Source organism: Ursus arctos, unplaced genomic scaffold (assembly GCF_023065955.2).
Source record: "Ursus arctos isolate Adak ecotype North America unplaced genomic scaffold, UrsArc2.0 scaffold_34, whole genome shotgun sequence".
In the NCBI taxonomy this organism is placed as follows: domain Eukaryota; kingdom Metazoa; phylum Chordata; class Mammalia; order Carnivora; family Ursidae; genus Ursus; species Ursus arctos.
The window spans coordinates 6788965-6809749 of NW_026623030.1; positions in this window are offsets into that span (position 1 = coordinate 6788965).

The window sequence follows — 20785 nt, forward strand, 5'->3', positions numbered from 1 at the left end:
CACACAGAGTTCACCCTAAATTTACCTGGTAATTAGAGTGGCTGTTTTTGTTTGCTGGTTGTCTTTATCCAAAGGAGCAATAAAATTCTCATGTCATTACCATAGAAGGCAGGTCGGAAGCCAGGTACTCCTGGAAATTAAGCAAACATTTCAGAGAGATGGCTCCCAGGACCTTGAGAAAAAACATTTCTGGGTTAGAACTGGCAAAAGGCCTACTTTTTAAAAACATTTAGCTTTTTAAAAACATTTACACACATTTCGAAAGGACAAAGAATTTACACACATTTCGAAAGGACAAAGAATTTACAAGTTTTCTAGAGGAGAGGCTCTTTTCCTTTTGCACCAGGGAAAAATCAATTTTTTTGCTTTTTAGGTTTGTAATTACTCTGCACTACCACAACCAAAGTTCAGGTGCAAAGAAACAGATGCTTGTTTGGCAAAGAAGAGACACCTGCACAGAATGAGATGGGGTGTGAGGGCAGGGGACCTCTTCTAGCCTGCTACTGAATCCCAGTGCTTAGCGCAGCACCTGGCATTGGCTGGGAGTCCTGAGCCCGTTGGAAGTGGAGGGGGAAGAGCTCAGAGAAACAGCCAAAAGACCTAGGTTAGGCTACCGTCTACTTACGATGACCTTTACCACCTATGGGTTTCACCTTACAGTAATTTTCCAAAGTCGGTGCTACTATGCCTGTTTTATAGATGAGCAAACTGGGGGTCAAGTCAGTATAAAAGCTCTCTGGGGGTTCACCCACTAAGGGACGGAGCAGAAAACCAGCACTGGCCATTCCCAGGCCTTGCCTTGGCATCCTGAAAAGAGGGGCAAGCTCTGTCCTTTCTAGGGGCAGTTAGGTAGAGAACCCACAGAGCAATGCAGTGTGCTCGAATGGAGGGGCCACCTGGCCGACGAGGCCCTTGATGGAACTGCTGACACAGGGGATTAGGGACAGCATTTCCTCTGGGGGCTCGTGGAGGGCGGAGCTGCTGACAGACCTCAGCTAGCCATGTAGGACTGGACAGTGGGTTTTGCAGGATTCCCCCTCACACCCGTGCTACAGTGGCTCGCCATTAAGATCAGGCCCATGGTGCAGCACTCCCTATGTGCTCAGCACTAGGAAGCTAGGTGCTGTTATTTTGGTCTTTAAAAAGCGTCATCATTTACAATCAGCATTTTCCGCAAACGCAGATGGAGCGTGAGGCTTAAAGAGTGGAGCGGGATGGTGAGTTAGAACACCCTGTAGGGGAGACGGCTCCTGCAGGTTGCTCCAGGTCTGAGAGGGATGAGCTGCTGAGTTTGCATCTTAAGACCGTAACGAGGTGGCACCTTGGTACAGAGCCGTGCTGTGCAGTGGTGACGCTGGGCAACCGAGAAGGGGGAAGAGATGAGGACCAACTTCTGTCCCTGGACAACGCTGCACAGCCTTACAGGCACCTGCCCTTGCCCTGCCCTCAGGTCTCCCTGACACACAGCTGTGGGTTCTCAGGCAGCCACACCAAGCTCAAGTGTCCTCCTTTCTGCGCGGCTCTGTCCTCATGACGACATCGCAGCCTATGCGCTCCTCCCTCCGAGACTCACCACAGTGCACTCTGATCACCTGCGTTGCTCTGCCTCTCCCGCCAGGCTGAAACACCTTTTGAGATCAGGAACTAGGTTATCCTTATCCTTGGTATTGCCAGAGTCAGAAACATAGTAGGTACACAATGAATCAATAATTGTTGAACAACAAACAAGTCACTTCCCTGCTTGAAGTCCTATCCTGATACCTCCATTTTTGGGCCAAGACCACACTTTCCTTCGCTCTGTTACCCGCAGCGGCAGCACCTGGGAGCCTCTCAGAGATGGACATCCTGGGCCCCACCCTCAGCCCCGCCATGCAGTACAGGGGAGCCAAGGGGGACGGGCATTTGAGGTTTAACAAGTTCTCCCAGGGACTCTGATGCCGACGGACACCAACTGCCTCAGATCTACCTTGCCCAGTCTGCCAGCCGGATTGCCCATACTATTTCTTCCAGCCAAAATGTGCTTCTCCGTGCTTGTCCTGGAAGCATCTTCCAGATGAAAAGAGAAGTAGATGCAAAAATCCAGAAACATGAGAGGGTACAGGGCTCTTAGGAGGCTGTAAGTTGCCTGTAGGGCTGGATTGCAAGGTCCCAGGGAAAGTGGCAAGAATTGAAGCTAGAAAGGTGGACAAGGAGCCATATCACAAAGGGACTTATATTTCATTCCAAGAAGTTGAGATTTTTATTTTGAAGACAGTGGGGTTTTGACAGATTTTAGAGTTTGAGATCTCTGAGGCAAAACAGTTCAAAATACAAGCAAGATCCGGGAAGTACACTTGGCTGGCTGTGGGGGGCTCAGTGCGATGGAGATGAAGTTGCTAACATCCCCAAGAGCCTCGCCTGTCCCAGTCTGTCTTCAGAGTCACCCTGACGCTGTGGAGCCTGCCTGTCTGGAGGCACCCACGGGTCTCTACTGCGGCAATGTGAGTGCCTATATCCCCGGGGTGGGCGTCTGGCGGAGAGGCGACCACGTGCTTTTCATTCTTCTATTCCCAGTGCCTGGAATAGGGGCTTCATCCATTCATTCCACTGAGTGAGTAGGAGGGATCTGCTCCAACTGCCTTTTGACACGATAAGGAGCCACAGCGTGAGAGGTAGAGCGGTGGTCCCAGCCATGGCTGTGTGTGGGAGTAATCTGAGGAGCTGTGAAAAGTACCAATGCCTGGAATCCACCCAGGGGCTTTTGCTTCAGTGGACTCTCATGTGGCCGGTCTAGCAGCTGCTGCCCCAGCACAGAGGGGATAAATGAGTTCTTGGGCCGGCACAGTGGGGGTAAGACTTGAAAACACTTGAAGACCTTATAATCAGTTGGGTTTAGTGGAGAAGGAAAGGAAGGACCGCCCACCCTCCTTCCCTCTTGTCCCTCATCCCTGTCGTTTACTGAGGAGTTGGCCGTTTGGCTTGCGGGTTCCTCTCTCCACTCCCACTGCCCCGCCCTCGCCATATAGTGCCCTAATTCTTTTTTTTCCCCAAATTTTATTTTATTTTTTTTAAGTAGGCTCCACGCCCAACGTGGGGCTCAAACCCACGACCCTGAGATCAAGAGTGGCATGCTCTACCGACTGAGCCAGCCGGGCACCATCCACATCTGTGTGGATGATGCATGCAGAAGTCCTGGCTTCCCATGAGGGAAATTCAAATCAAAACCACACTGAGATACCACCTTACGCCAGTTAGAATGGCAAAAATGGACAAGGCAGGAAACAACAATTGTTGGAGAGGATGTGGAGAAAGGCGATCCCTCTTACACTGTTGGTGGGAATGCAAGTTGGTACAACCACTTTGGAAAACAGTGTGGAGGTCCCTCAAAAAGTGAAAAATAGGGCTACCCTATGATCCAGCAATTGCACTACTGGGTATTTACCCCAAAGATACAGACGTAGTGAAGAGAAGGGCCATATGCACCCCAATGTTCATAGCAGCATTGTCCACAATAGCTAAATTGTGGAAGTAGCCGAGATGCCCTTCAACAGATGACTGGATTAAGAAGTTGTGGTCCATATATACAATGGAATATTACTCAGCCATCAGAAAGAACAATTACCCAACATTTGCAGCAACATGGATGGGACTGGAGGAGATTATGCTGAGTGAAATAAGTCAAGCAAAGAAAGACAATTACCATATGGTTTCACTCATTTATGGAACATGAGAAATAGCAGAGAGATCGGTAGGAGAAGGAAGGGAAGAATGAAGGCGGGGTAAACAGAAGGAGGAATGAACCACGAGAGACTATGGACTCTGGAAAACAAACTGAGGGCTTCAGAGAGGAGGGGGTGGGGGATTGGGATAGGCCAGTGATGGGTATTAAGGAGGTAACGTATTGCATGGAACACTGGGTGTTCTATGCAAATAATGAATCATGGAACACTACATCAAAAACTAAGGATGCACTGTATGGTGACTAACATTACATAATAAAAAATTAAAAAAAAAAAAAAAAGGAAGGAGAAGAAGAAGAAGTCCTGGCTTCTGATTCCTGGACCTTCCTAACTTTAGATACCTTTGTCCCCACTTGCTTCAGCCACCCATTCCCCACCAGGCCTGCTGCCTGGATCTTGCTTATGTTTCGAATTCCACCTTAAACATCTCAAGCTCCAGTATCTTACTACGGGGGACTGTCTCTTCTCCCCAACAGGACAATGACTATTTAGGTGGCCCCTCTCTCACATCCATAAATGTTCAGAGAAGGCAGATCCCACCCCACTTGCTTCAGGTCTGGGCTGAGGTCTGAGGCTTGGGAGCCAGCTTGTGACCCAGTGCCGGCCATGGAGCATGAGGGAGCCTGCTGCGAGGTTGGAGGGAGAAAGTTCCTTGCTCCAAAGAGCAAGTCACCAGAAACCATCACTTCCACTGCTTAATTCCTGGAACTGGTGTGACCCCCTTGCTTCAAGCAGGAGGATGAAATCAGCACCGAGAATGGAAATTGATAGGAAAAAGGCAATGGTGAACCTTTTCTCAGCCAGCCTGAAACACCCTTAGCCAGGGACTCACAGCCATGCCATAAGTGTTCTCATTGTTTCATGTCGTTTGAATTCATATTTTAGCCTAAAGCCCCCAACTGGTACACCCACCCTCTGAAAACAGCCTCCAGTCCATCTCACCCCTGGAACATTCCATTCCCTTCCATTCCGTCAGTGTCTCCTGAACTTCCTAGGTCACAGTTCACAAAGAACTGACCCCAGTTCTCTCCCCTCCATGTTGGACAGATGCTACAATCTGTCATCTCTGGTCAGGGCCCAGAGGACTCTGTGCTACTGGTAAGAAGTCACAATCTTACAGATAATTGCAGAGGGAACAATAGGTGTTCTGTTTCATCCAGACCCTCTAAGGACACTTTTCCTTGTCTTTGAATAGCATCACCCCCCAGGTGATTGCCAGCCTCTACCACTGTCTCCATGCCTCCCCTTCAGTTCCTGTCCCCCCCACTCCGGGCAGATGACTTTACTTCTTGCTAAATGGAGACAATTAAGCTAAGAGGTGTGATCTCTTTCAACTTCAGGCCTTTTGCTTAAAACCCATTGGGCCATGTAGCGTGCCGTGCTGCTAAGAGCGCCATTCCCGGAGGGAGGCTGCCCAGGTTCGACACTGGATAACCAACTACTAATTGTATGACCTTGAGCAAGTTGCTTAACTTGTCTGACCCCGAGTCTCTTTGTCTGTAGAATGGTTGAATGGGCCACAATGGCTGTCAGTGCCCACCAGTGTCAGACATGTAGCAGGTGTCCAATATATAGTGGTTCTTATCATGAGCTAGACCCAGGCCAAGCTCCCCTCCCACCCTCCAGTCTCAGGTGACCACCCCGCTCTTCTGGGTCCCCTGTCTCCTAGGTACCTGCTCCACTAGCCATCCCTTCCATAGCTCCCATTTCTTCCACCCATGGGGCATTTCACTCCATATCTACTCTGGATTATAAAAAAGGCCAACTTCTGGGGCAACTGGGTGGCTCAGTCGTTAAGCATCTGCCATCGGCTCAGGTCATGGTCCCAGGGCCCTGGGATCGAGTCCTGCGTCTGGCTCCCCGCATCTGGCTCCCGAGTCTGGCTCCCTGCTCAGCGGGAAGCCTGCTTCTTCCTCTCCCACTTCCCCTGCTTGTGTTCCCTCTCTCACTGTCTCTCTGTCAAATAAATGAATAAAATCTTAAAAATAAATAAATACGGCCAACTTTTAACTTTAACCCCCACACAGAAAACCCTCCAAATCTCCCGCTTGACTCTGCACCTGTCTGTGGGTCCTTAGAGGAGCCCAGGACCTGAGCTCTTTCGCTTGCCTGTACCCCTGCTCATCCCAAACAAACCAGGTAGGGGGATTTTTCCTTGCTTGGGGTTTGCAGAAAACAGAGGAGCAATTCCCAATCACCCTCCCCTTAAAGAGGCAAAGATTTGTTATTTTTAATTAAATGTGAAATGAGGGGCCCTAGGGTGGCTCAGTCGGTTAAGCATCTGCCTTCAGCTCAGGTCACGATCTCAGGGTCCTGGGATGGAACCCCGTGCGAGGCTCCCTGTTCAACTGGGACCCTGCTTCTCTCTCTCCCTCTGCCCCTCCCCCCCACCCAGCATGTGCTCGCGCGCTCTCTCTCTCTCTCTCTCGCTCGCTCTCAAATAAGTAAATAAATAAATGTGAAATGAAACAATGCTGTTGTTCCATAGGAATATTCAAGCAGAAATGGAGGCTAGCTTAGGGGGTGCTGGGCAGACACACCGCTCCTAGGCAGTTCCTGGACACTCAGCAGGAGGTGACACACGTTCTGTGAAGCAGTCAGGACAGACTCCGGCAGGTGTGGCGGGCATGCTCACGGCCAGGTGACACATGGGTCTGATCCAGGGCCACCCAACAGCTCTTTGTTGTTGTTTTAGTTTTATGATTTCTGTAGAACTGGAAAGGTGCCCGTGAAAAGGGCGACTGGCCATGTGTTCGCTGGTTACACCACGCACAGGATCCAGTCGTTTCCCCAGTAATCATCAGGTGAAGACGGGATGACAGGTTCGGCTGTTGCCTGAACCTCCCACAGCAGCGCGGGTCTGGATTGGTTGTTGCCACGGCAGCTGTGGGAACGAAGGAAAGTTCGCAAGGAATGGAAGACTTAGGAGCAAAAGTCATCCCTCGCCTTTCCCTTTGGCTGAAAAGCCTCCTCCACATTTTTTTGGTTTGAAAACCAGGGTCACTTGTGCGGTTACTAAAGCGACGAGCTGAAGGATGAAGGACACGTGCCGTCCTAGGAGTTTATGGTGGCCAGTGTCAAAGCTGTGTGTGTAAAGCTCCTGAAACTTCTCTTCCGGCTGCTACACTCCCCTGTAAGTATTATGAAAAATTTCTCCCCACTTCTCATCTCAGTCTTTAAGAGTCCACATTTGCTCTCCCCGCTTTGTTACTACTTATTAGATTCCACATGTGTGACGGGCTCTCGAGACTCTTCTTGATAGGGTCACCAGAAGCCATCCCATTGTCCAATCCAGTGGCTGCTGTTCAGCCTCCCTCCTAGACCTCTCTAGTGCACTTGAACTCCTGAGCGGTGTCTCCTTGACACTCTGCTACCTTGGCTCCAATGACATCTCATTGCTGAGTCATATTCCTTCTCGGTCTCCTTCGCAGATTCCTCTTCCCGCTCTGCCTTCTTCTGTTCTTCTCACTCTACGCCTTCTCCCTGAGTGAACTCACTGAGTTTCATGGTTTCTACAAACTCCCAAACCTGTGTCTCGATCTCATTTCAACCCCAAGCCTCCCACCCATCTATCCGGTTACCCACGGGATATCCCCTGGGTCCGTGCCTCAAACTCCTCATGGCCCAAGCATCTTCCACCATAAGCAAATTCCTTTCCAGAATTCACTTTCCAGGGTGATGGTATCACCCAGATGCCCCAAGCTAGAGTAATCCCTTACCCTCTACATCCAACCAGTCGTCACGTCCTTTAGAGTTTACCTCTTACAGATTGTTTTAAGCCATTCATTATTCTATATGCTTTAAGAGCCAGTGTGATTTGACAGTTGTAGTCGAAGGCATAGGTTTGCAGATGAACAAACCTGGGTGCCAGTCCTGGCTCCCTTTCTGCAAATTTCTTGACCTCTCCAAATGTTCGTGTCATGATCTATGACATGGGGATACTAGCAGTAGCTACCCTGTAGGATTTGTGAGGATTAAATGAGACTCTAGGGCAAGTCCTTTAGTACAGTGACTGGTGGGCAGTAACAAGAAGTGTCAGCCGGGGGTGTCTGGGTGGCTCAGTCGTTAAGCGTCTGCCTCCGGCTCAGGGTGTGATCCCAGCGTTCTGGGATTGAGCCCCACATCGGGCTCCTTGCTCAGCGGGAAGCCTGCTTCTCCTTCTCCCACTCCCCCTGCTTGTGTTCCCTCTCTCGCTGTGTCTCTCTCTGCCAAATAAATAAATAAAATCGTAAAAAAAAAAAAAAAGTGTCAGCTATTCTCATGGGTAGCACTGGATTACCACCTGCCACCACTGACCTAGCCCAGCCCTTCACCACCTCTCTTCTGGGTTACTCCAATGGCCCCCTAGCTGATCTCAAGGCCACTCGGCCAGCCTCTCCGAATGGTGCCATTCCCATGCCCAAACGTCACTCTGGTGTCATCAGTCTATGTCGCACCCTCTCCAAAGCTATGTTTGACACCCCCCCGCCGCCGGCTCTCCTCACTCCCATGTCCTCCTGTGACTGTTCCCACACGCCTCCACCATGACTCTAGCACGACATTCTAGGATGACTCTGCTTGTTTGTGTTTCTGCCTCTCCCGCTAGATTGATGCGTATTAAGGCGGCAGGTTTCTGGGCTCCACCTCTTACCTTAAAATTGGCATCTGTTGGGGGGGGGCCCAGAAATAGACATTTTTGATGAGCAGCCTAGGCAGTTATAAGGCTCCCTGAAGTGTGGAAAGGAGTCCTCCACGTGACTGTGAGCTCTTCAAGGATGAGGACTGAGCCTTACTCATTTCTGTGTATCCAGGATCCGTCCCAGGACCTGGCAAACAGTAAGCACTTGGTAATTGCTTGTTCAGTGAGTCAGGGATGACTCCACGGCAGTCATGAACCTGGGAGTGGCCTGGCCACGGGGCGGGTGGGGCTCCACCTGCAGGAACCCTGACAGAGCCGGCTGTCGCCCGGCTGTCGGCTGTCGCCCGGCTGGGAAGCCCTCCGGCCTCCTTTTGAGAGGCTTTCAACTGAGAGTGCTACTTTGCATTTTATCCATTTGGATTCTATATATTGAGATCTTGTGTCAAAATTTCATTTTTACAAGAGTCTGATGCTAAAAATAAGTAAGTTTGAAAACTGCTGTAGCAGAACAGTTTTTTAATTTAGAGAGAAAATCAATCTCCCAGTAGGTAAGAAGCTTAAAGAACTTTTAGAGCTGTTTCTTTCCCATTTGCCATGGTTATTGCTTCATTATCCCAGGATTATAACAAAAATTAAGCTGTGATTTTTTGGGGGGGGTAAGTTTTTACTTTAATTCCAGTTAATTAACATACGGTGTTATATTAGTTTCAGGAGTACGATACAGTGGTTCAGCGGTTCATACGTCCCCCACGGCTCGTTAGTCTCTGGTGTTTGACCCTCAAATACAGCGACAGTAAAGACTGGATTTACAGAGATTTCACACTGCCATGCTGTCAGAACAAGACGGCAGAGGGCCATATGCATCTAGATCTTCTAAGATCCTACCTAGAGAATATTGTTGGAATCCAAAGACATGTCCTCTAAATTCAGAACTATCCCAAACCCCTACATACAATTTCCAAAGTAAGTCCCTCCAACATATAGCTTAAATTTTGCTCTTTATTTCTGCTTCTGGGCACTTTATCCCACACAGCTTACATAGTTTTTCACTAGAAACAGAAGACACCATGTCCTTCCCAGCTTGCAAACCCCCTTCCCATTATGCCTGCTGGCATTGCAGAAGACGGCTTGTGACTCAGGGGGTGGTGTCCAAAACACTCATCGGTTTTCTCGCAAGAAGACAGGGCTGGGAAAAATCTAGCAACTTCAGATTTGCAGACACTATTGTGGCCAGCACTTTTAGGAAAATATTTGGTCATTATTGGGGCACCTGGCTGGCTCAGTCAGTGGAACACGTGACTCTTGATCTCAGGGTCGTGAGTTCAAGCCCTACCTTGGGCACGGAGCCTAATTAGAAAAAGAAAAACAAAACAAAACAAAAATATTTCATCATTATCAAGTAAAGTGGTGATTAGGAAGATTCTAAATGTCCTGCTATTATCATTCATAACACTTGCACTGTTACAACCTGCACCAATGTCATGATTCCTTCTTTTATTCATTATCATCTAGGACATGTTAATATTACGTCTCTAGGTTCCTTTCCCGAGCTTTTGAAAAGCACGTGTGCTCCTCTCAGCCATTGATACACCTCTCCTGCCACCTGGTGGGGAAACATGCAGCACAGCTCTGCATGAACCGTCTCCAGGTCCTGCTCCCAAAACACTGGTAAATGATTATTTAAAATAGTATGTAATTGAATGGACTTGGCACCTTTGCCAAAATCAGTTGCCCATGGATGTATGAGTTTATTTCTGGATTCTCAATTCTATCCCATGTGTCGATCCTCATGCCAGTACCAAAGAGTTCTGATTGTCGTAAGTTGTATAGTTGGGATGTGTGAGTCCAACAATTTTGTTCTTTTTCAAGGTTGTTTTGGCTATTTGGGGCCTCTTGCAATTCCATATGAATTTTGAGGATTGGTCTTTCCATCACTGGACAAAAAAAAAAACCCTAGAAGTGTGATAGGAATTGCACTGAATCTGTAGGTTGCTTTGGGCAGTAATGCTACTTACACAATATTAAATTGGGCATCTGGGTGGCTCAGTTGGTTAAACGTCTGCCTTTGGCTCAGGGCATGATCCTAGGGTCCTGGGATCCAGTCCTGCATCGGGCTCGCTGCTCAGCGGGGAATCTGCTTCTCCATCTCTCTCTCTCTACACCTCCCCCCTGCTCATGCTCTCTCTCTCTAGCTCTCTCTCTCAAATAAATAAATAAAATCTTTGAAAATTTTTTAAAAAATAAACAATATTAAATCTTCCATTCCATCAACATGGAACGTCCTTCCATCTTGGGGGGTTTTCTTTCAGCAATGTATTTTAGCGTTCAGTGTGCTAGTCTCCCACTTCCTTGGTTAAACCTCTTCCTAGTATTTTATTCTTCTGGATGCTGTTGTCAATGCAATTGTTTTCTCAATTTCCCTTTTGGACTGTTCATTGCAAATATGTAAAAACACAACTGATTTTTTTTCTTTTTTGTGCATTTTTGGTTGAAATTCTAGTTAGTTAACATACAGTGTAATATTAGTTTCAGGTGTACAATATAGTGATCAACACTTCCATTCAGCACCCTGTGCTCATCACAAGTGCCCTCTTTAATACCCATCACCTATTTCACCCATGACCCCATCCACCTCTCCTCTTGTAACCATCGGTTTATTCTCTATAGTTGAGAGTCGACTTCCAGGAAGCACACTGATTTTTGTGTTTTAATCTTGTACCTGGCAACTTTGCTGCATTTGTTACTTCTAATAACTTCTTATGGATTGTTTATTATTTTCTAAAAACAGAACATGTCACCTGTGAATCCAGATAGTTTTACTTCTTCCTTTCCTATATGAATGCCAACTATTTCTTTTTCTTGTCTAATTGATCTGGCTAGAACTTCCAGTAAAATGTTGACTAGCAGTGGTGAAAGTGAGTACTCTTGTCTTGTTCTTCATCTTAGAAAGATTTCAGTCTCTCACCATGGAGTACGAAGTTAGCTGTGAATTTTTTTTTTTTTAAGATTTTATTTATTTGAGAGAGAGAGAGAAACAGAGATAGCAACAGAGATAGTGAGAGAGAGCACCAGTGGGGAGGAGAGGGAGAAGCAAACTCCCTGCTGAGCAGAAAGCCTGATGTGGGGCTCGATCCCAGGATCCGGAGATCATGACCTGAGCTGAAGGCAGATGTGTAACCATCTGAGCCACCCAGGCGCCCCAGGCTGTGGGCTTTTCACAAATGACCTTTATTATGCTAAGAAAGTTCCCATTTACTCCTTATTTTCTAAGTGTTTTCTATCATAAAATGGTGTGGGATTTTTGTCAAATGCCTTTTCTGTATCAATTGAAATGATCATTTTTACCATTCTTTTAATGTGATATATTATATCAGTTGATTTTAGGTTGAACCAACACATTCTGAGATAAATACCACTTTGTAATAATGTATAATCCTTCAAGTATGTGGTTGGCTTTGGTTTGCTAGTATTCCATTGAGCATTTTCACATGAATATTCATAAGGGATATTGGTCTGTAATTTCCTTTTCTTCTGATGTCTATCTGTCTTTGGTATCAGAGTAATGCTGGCCTCACAGAATGAGTTAGAAAGTGGTCCCTCCTCTTATATTTTTGGAACAGTTTGAAAAGCATTAGTGTTAATTCTTCCTTAAATGTTTTGTGGAATTCACCAGCAAAGCCATCTGGTCCTGTTCTTTTGCTGTTGCAAGGTTTTTGATTTCTGGTTCAGTCTCTTCACTTGCATAGGTTTGTTCAAATTTTCTATTTCTTCTTGAATCAGTTTTGGTAATTTTTGTGTTTCTTGGTATTTTTCCTAAGTTATCTAGTTATCAGCATACAACTGCTCATACTATTATAGCTTTTTATGTGCCAGTTTGATAGTAATGATTCACATTCATTTCTGATTTTAGATATTTGTGTCTCCTCTCCTTTTTGTCACTTTAGCTAAAGGTTCATCAATTCTCTTGATCTTTTTGAAGAACCAACTCTTGGTTTCATTGATTTTCTTTACTGTTTTTCTGTTCTATATTTTATTTATCTCTGTTCTAATCTTTATTATTCTTCTAGTCTTAGGTTTAGTTTGAACTTCTTTTTCTAGTTCCTTGAGGTATAAAGTTATGTTATTGATTCGATGTCTTTCTTCTTTTTAAAATATAGGCATTTACAGCTACAAATATTCTCCCTGAGCAATGTCTTCACTACATTCCAAGTTTGGGTATATTGTGGGGTTTTTTTTATTTAAAAACAATTTTTTTAAAGATTTTATTTACTTATTTGACAGAGAGAGCATGAGCAGGGGGGAGGAGCAAGGAGAGAGGGAGAAGCAAGCTCTCCACTGAGCAGGGAGCCCAATGCAGGACTTGATCCCAGGACCCCATGATCATGACCTGAGCTGAAGGCAGACACTTAACCAATGAGCCACCCAGTGCCCGGTATGTTGTGTTTTCATTAGCATACAAAAATTGCCACTCAGGGCACCTGGGTGGCTAGGTCGGTTAAGCAGCCAACACTTGGCTTTGGCTCAGGTCATGATCTCAAGGTCCTGGGATTAAGCCCTGCATCAGGCTCCCCTGCTCGCACTCTCCCTCTAAAATAAATAAATAAATCTTAAAAAAAAGAACAAAACACTGCTGCTCTACAGCTCTATCCTTCTCTTTATGTTGTTGTTATCATAAATTGCATCTTTATTTAATGTGTGCCCAAGAACCTAGATTTATAGTTTTATGTACTTGTCTTTTAAGTCATGTAGGAAATAAAACATGGAGTTAAAAGTAAAAAATACAATGATATTGACTTTTCCATTTATCTATTTGTTTACCTATATCAGAGATCTTCTTAGAGTTTGAGTTTCTGTTTGGTGTCCTTTTCATTTTAACCCAAAAGAGTTCCTTTAGCATTTTTTGTAGGATAGGTTTAGGGGAAATGAACTCCTACAGCTTTTGTTTTTCTGGAATGACTTAATTTCTCCTACGTTTTTGAAAGACAGTTTTACTAGATAAGGAATTCTTTTTTTTTTTTTTAAAGATTTTTATTTATTTATTTGACAGAGACAGCCAGCGAGAGAGGGAACACAAGCAGGGGGAGTGGGAGAGGAAGAAGCAGGCTCATAGCGGAGAAGCCTGATGTGGGGCTCGATCCCAGAACGCCGGGATCACGCCCTGAGCCAAAGGCAGACACCCAACCGCCATGCCACCCAGGCGCCCCTAGATAAAGAATTCTTGGTTGACATATTTTTTTCTTTCAATCCTTTAAATATATCATCCCCTGCCTTCTATCCTCTGTGGTTTCTGATGAGAAATTGGCTGTTTATCTGATTGATGATCTCTTGTATGTGATGAGTTGCTTCTTCCTTGTTGCTTTCAAGATCATCTCTTTGTCTTTGGCTTCAGTGGTTTGATTATAAAGTATCTCAGTGTGGGTCTCTCAGAGTCTACTTGGAGTTTGTTGAGCTTCTTGGATCTGTAGATTCATGACTTTCACCACATTTGGAAGTTTTTGGCTATTATTTCTTCAAATATTCTTTCTGTCCCTTTCTCTTTTCTCCTTCTGTGACTCCCATAATGCATTTTATCCACTTATGGTGTCCCACAGGTCCGGTAGGCTCTATTCATTTTTCTCCATTCCTTTTCCTGTGGGTTCCTCAGATTGCAGAATTTCAGTTGCCCTATCTTCAAGTTCACAGATTCTTTGTCCTATTCAAATGTGATGTTGAATTGTTCTGGTGAAAAATACATTTCAGTTATTGTAATTTTTAGCTCCAGAATTTCTATGGTTCCTTTTTATAATTTGTCTCTTTACTGATATACTGTATTTGTTCATACATTGTTTTCCTGATTTTTTCAGTTCTTAGTACATGCTTTCTTTTAGCTCCTTGAGTGTATTTAAGACAGCTGGTTTAAACTCTTTGTCTGGGGAGGAGTTTAGATGACAGAGGAGTAAAGCGATCCTAAACTTGTCTCATCCCTCAAACCCAACTAGATAGTTATCAAATCATTCTGAACACCCAAGATATCAATTGGAGGTCTGAGAGAACAAAAACTGCAAGTCTACAAGTAGAAAAGTGACCACCTTTTGGAAGGTAGGCAGTGCGGAGAGTTGACGTGGGGGAGATATAGCTGTGGATATGATGGTGGGGAGGGAGCCTGCTTATGGAGGTTACCACAAAGTATTGCAAGCTGTGGAACACAATATCTGAAATTTTAGAACTCCACTGCTGTCGGGGATGTGCATGGCTTAAAGGTGCTCAGGTGGCAAAGCAGGGTAGAATCCCAGGAGTCACAGCATGGTCTGAGGATCGCTGGGTGGCAAGAAGACTGGGTGGTGCCAACCTGCTGTGCTGTTTCCAGGCATAGTATCAGGGAAGCTGGCTGAGAGCAGCAGGTCTTCATGCCAGCTTTCTGCTCTATTTTGCCATAAACGGCCAACTGCTGCGCAATCATGCAACTGTTTTCCTGGGACTGGCCAGCAAACCACAGAAGTGTGGCCAGACCCTCCCCCAGAGAAATAGCATGGGTCTGTGCTGCGAGCATCCCTAAAATTTGGAGTTTTGAAACTCAATTGCACACCTGAGATAAAAAAGCTTGAACACAGGCTGGGTGAACACAGGGTTCAGACAAAAACTGGGGACACAAGTGAGGTGATTGATTACTGTTCTGTGAGGGCTCACTGAAGAGTGGGGCCATGAACTTTCGACATCCAGGCTAGAGTGAGTCACCACCATATTCATCCTGCCCATCAGCGCTGAAAGCCTTCAGAGAGCAAAACAGCATCACCTAGTGAAGGCCACAGTCCCTTATGCCAAGCCCCATCCCCCTGCACCCTGGAGGTGCATTTCCACTGAAACAAGTCAGCCTGAGAATCAGCACAGCAGACCCCTCCCCCAGAGTATGAGCAGAGACAACTTGTTTGCACCAAGTCTACTGATCGTAGAGTGCTGCAAAGCTTCAGGTTTAGGCAAAATAGGATCCAGCTTACTTTTTACTTTTATTCTTTATTTATTTTTTTCATTTAGTCTATTATTTTTTCAATTCCCTTTTTAATTTTTTATTATTTTTTAAAATTTTTTAGTTTTATATACATACTTTGTATATATTTTTTGTTTATTTTCAGGTTTTTTCTTTTTTCCCTTTCTTTTTCTTCTCTGTTTTTCTTTCTTTCTTCCTTTTTTTAAAATTTTGGAATCTAGATTCTTTTAGCAAGCAGTCCAGAACACACCCAGGAGCTAGTTTTGTTTTGTTTTGTTTTGTTTTCCTCATTTTATGGTTGTTTTTTTTTCTTTCTTTCTTTCTTCTTCTCTTTTCTGGACAAAATGATGAGATGGAGAAATTCACCCCAAAAGAAAGAACAGGAAGTCAAACTCATGGCCAGGGATTTAATGAATACAGATATAAGTAAGGTGTCTGAACTGGAATTTAAAACAACAATTATAAGAATACTAGCTGGGTTTGAAAAAACTAGAGAATCTGTTACTGCAGGGATAAAAGAACTAAAATCTAGACAGGCCAAAGTTAAAAATGCTATAAACTGAGATGTCATCCCAACTGGAGGCCATAAAAATGAGGATGGATGAAGCAGAAGGGCAAATCAGTGATATAGAAGGTAAAATTATGGAAAATAATAAAGCTGGAAAGAAGAGGGAAAGAAAGGTAATGGGCCATGAAGGTAGACTTAGGGAACTCAGCAACTTATTAAAACATAATAACATTCATATCATAGAAGTCCCAAAAGATGAAGAGAGCAAAAAGGGGGCAGGTTTATTCAAACAAATTAAGGCTGAAAATGTCCCTAATCTGGAGAAGGACATAGACATCAAAATCCAAGAAGCATAGAGAACTCCATTTAATTCAACCAAAGCCGACCATTGCCAAGGCATATCAGAGTCAAGTTTTACAAAATATAGATAAGGAAAGAATCCTGAAATCAGCAAGGAAAAAAGTCCTTAACCTACAAGGGAAAACAGATCAGGTTCATAGCAGATCTGTCCACAGAAACGTAGCAGAACAGAAGAAAATGGCAGGAAATATTCAACATGCTGAATGAGAAAAAATATGCAGCAAGAGGTTTTTATCCAGCAAGGCTGTCATTCAGAATAGGAGAGATAAAGAATTTCCCAGACAAACAAACACTAAAGAAGTTTGTGACCACTAAACCAGCCCTGCAAGAAATTTTAAGGAGGACTCTCTGAGTAAAGAAAAAAAGACCAGTCTAGAAAGGAACAGAGAAAATCTCCAAAAACAGTGACTTTACAGGCAATACAATGGCACTACATTCTTGTCTATAAATAATTACTTTGAATGTAAATGGACTAAATGCCCCAATTGAAAGATGTAAGGTATCATAATGGATTAAAAAAACAAGACCCATCTATATGCTGCTTTCAAGAGACTCATTTTAGACCTAAAGACACCTGCAGATTTAAAGTGAGAGGATGAAGAATGCTCTACCATGCTAACGGACATCAAAAGAAAGCCAGGGTAGCCATACTTATATGAGACAAACTAGATTCTAGAGCAAAGACTATAATGAGAGATGAAGAAGGGTATTATATCATAATTAAGGGGCCTATCCATCAAAAAGATCTAACAGTTGTAAATACTTATGCCCCCAACTTGGGAGCACCCAAATATATAAATCGATTAATAATAAACATAAAGAAATTCACTTATAATAATGCAATAACAGTAGGGGACTTTAACACCCCACTTACAGCATTGGTCAGATCATCTAAGCAGAAAATCAATGAAGAAACACTGGCTTTGAATGACACACTGGACTGGATGGACTCAACAGATATACTCAGAACATTTCATCCTAAGCCAGCAGAATACACATTCTTTTCGAGTGCACATGGAACATTCTCCAGAATAGATTACATACTGGGTCACAAGTCAGCCGTCAACAAGTACAAAAAGGTCAAAATCATACCATGCGCATTTTCAGACCACAACACTATGAAACTTGAAGTCAACCACAAGAAGAAATTTGAAAAGACTTCGAATATATGCAGTTAAAGAACACCCTACTAGGGACGCCTGGGTGGCTCAGTTGGTTAAGCATCTGCCTTTGGCTCAGGTCATGATCCTAGAGTCCTGGGATTGAGACCCATGTCGGGCTCTCTGCTCAGTGGGGAGCCTGCTTCTCCCTCTCCTTCTGCCTGCTGCTCCCCATGCTTGTGCCCACTCTCTCTGTCAAATCAATAAAATATTTTTAAAAAAAAAGAATATCCTACTAAAGAATGAATGTGTTAACCAGGAACTCAAAGAAGAAATTTAAAAAATATGTAGAAGCAAATGAAAATGAAAACATGACAGTTCAGGGATGCTTGGGTGGCTCAGTCAGCTAAGCATCTGCTTTTGGCTCAGGTGATGATCTCGGGGTCCTGGGATCAAGTCTCACTTAGGCTCCTTGCTCAGTGGGGAGTCTGCTTCTCCTTCTGCCTGCCCCTCCCCCTGATTGTGCTCACTCTCTCTCTGTCTGACAAATTAATTAATTGATTAATTAATAATAAATAAAATCTTTTTTTAAAAAAGAGAAAGAAAGAAAGTCCAAAACATTTCAGATGCAGTGAAGGTGGTCCTAGAAGGGAATTCTACCAGACATTTAAAGAAGAGTTAATACTTACTCTATCTCAAACTTTTCCAAAAAATAGTAGTGGAAGGAGAACTTCCAAATTCATTCTATGAAGCCAGCATTACTTTAATTCCAAAACCAAAGACCCCACTAAAAAGGAGAATTACAGGCCAATATCCCTGATGAACATGGATGCAAAAATTCTCAAGAAAATACTAGCAAATCAAATGAAACAGTACATTAAAAGAATTATTTGCCATGATCAAGTGAGATTTATTCCTGGGCTGCAGGGAGGTTCAATATTTGTAAATCAATCAATGTGATACACCATGTTAATAAAAGAAAGGATAAGAACCATATGATCCTGTCAATAGATGGAGAAAAAGATTTTGACAAAATACAGCATCCTTTCTTGATAAAAACCCTCAACAAAGTAGGGATAGATGGAACATACCTCAACATCATAAAGCCCATATATGAAAGAGCCACAACTAATATCGCCTGAGAGCCCTTCCCCTATGGTCAGGAACAAGAAAATGATATCCACTCTCACCATTACTATTTAACATAGTACTGGAAGTCTTAGCCTCAGTGATCAGATAACAAAAAGAAATAAAAGGCATCCAAATTGGCAAGGAAGAAGTCAAACTTTCACTATTTGCAGTTGGCATGATATTCTATGTAGAAAACCTGAAAGACTCCTCAAAAAAAAAAAAATGCTAGAACTAATACATAAATTCAGCAAATTGTAGGATATAAAATCAATGTGCAGAAATCTGTTGCATTTCTATACACCAATAATGAGGCAACAGAAAAAGAAATCAAGGAATTGATCCCATTTGTTATTGCACCAAAAACAATAAGATACCTAGGAACAAACCTAAGGAGGTAAAAGATCCACACTCTGAAAACTATAGATCACTTATGAAAGAAATTGAAGAGGACACAAAGAAGTGGAAAAGCATTCCATGTTCATGGATTGGAAGAACAAACATTGTTAAAATGTCTATACTTCCCAAAGCAATCCACACATTTAATGCAATCCCTATCAAAATACCACCAGCATTTTTCACAGAGCTAGAAAAAACAATCCTAAAATTTGTATGACCCTGAGTAGCCAAAGCAATTCTGAAAAGAAAAACAAAACTGGAGGCATCATGATTCTAGATTTCAAGCTATATTAGAAAGCTACAGTCATCAAGACAATATGGTAGTAGCACAAAAAAAAGACACATAGATCAATGGAACAGAATAGAGACCTGAGAAATGGACCCACAACTATACGGTCAACTAATCTTTGACAAAGCAAGAAAGAATATCCAATGGAAAAAAGACAGTCTCTTCAACAAATGGTGTTGGGAAAACTGGACAGTCACACGCAGAAGAATAAAACTGGAACATTTCCTTGCACCATACAGAAAAATAGACTCAAAATGGACAAAAGACCCAAATGTGAGACAGGAAACCATCAAAATCCTAGAGGAGAACACAGGCAGAAACTATTTTGACTTCAAGCCATAGCAACATCTTACTAGATACAACACTGCAGGCAAGGGAAACTAAAGCAAAAATGAACTATTGGAATGTCATCAAGTTAAAAAGCTTTTGCACAGCAAAGGAAACAATCAACAAAACTAAAAGGCAGCCTATGGAATGGGAGAAGATATTTGCAAACAACATATCTGATAAAGGGCTAGTATCCAATATCTACAAAGAATTTATCAAACTCAACGCCCCAAAAGAAACAATCCAGTTAGGAAATGCATGATAAACACTTTTCCAAAGAAGACATCCAGATGGGTAACAGACATATGAAAAGATGCTCAACATCACTCATCATCAGGGAAATGCAAATCAAAATCACAATGAGATACAACTTCACACCTGCCAGAATGGCTAAAATTAACACTAGAAACAAATGTATTGGTGAGGATGCAGAGAAAGGGGAACGCTCTTGCACTGTTGGTGGGAATGTAAACTGGTGCAGCCACTCTGAAGAACAGTATGAAGTTTCCTCAAAAAGTTAAAAATAGAGCTACCCTATGACCCAGCAACTGCACTACTGGGTATTAACCCAAATATCCATTGACTGAGGTGTGGTATATATATATATATATACACGATGGGATAATACTCATCCACCAAAAACATGAAATCTTGCCTTTTGCAATGACGTGGGTGGAGTAGAGTATATTATGCTAAGTGGAATAAGTCAGTCAAAGAAAGACAAATACCACATGATTTCACTCATATGTGGAATTTAAGAAACAAAACAGATGAACATATGGAAAGGGGGAAAAGAAAAAAGGAGAGAGTGAAGCAAACCATAAGAGACTCTTTTTTTTTTTTAAGGTTTATTTATTTATTGGAGAGAGAGAGTGCGTGTGCACGTGAGTGCACATGGGAGCTGGGGGGAAGAGCAGAGACACTAGGAGCGAGAATGCTCAAGCAGATTCCCTGCTGAGCACAGAGCCCAACACAGGCCTCCATCCTAGGACCCTGAGATCATGACCTGAGCCAAAATCAGGAGTCAGATGCTTAACTGACTGAGCTACCCAGGTGCCCCTGACAAGAGACTCTTAACAATAGAGAACAAACTGAGGGTTGATGGTGGGAGGTGGGTAGGGTGATGGGTTATAAAGAGGGCACAAGTGATGAGTACATTAAGTGATGAATCACTGAATTCTACTCCAGAAACCAATATTGCACTCTATATTCTCCATATATTCAAAATTTAAATTAAAAAAAGAAAAAGAAAAAGGGGTGCCTGGGTGGCTCAGTTGGTTAAGCATCTGACTCTTGATTTCAGCTCAGGTCATGATCTTAGGGTCGTGAGATTAAGCCCTGCATCAGGCTCCACACTCAGTGGGGAGTGTGCT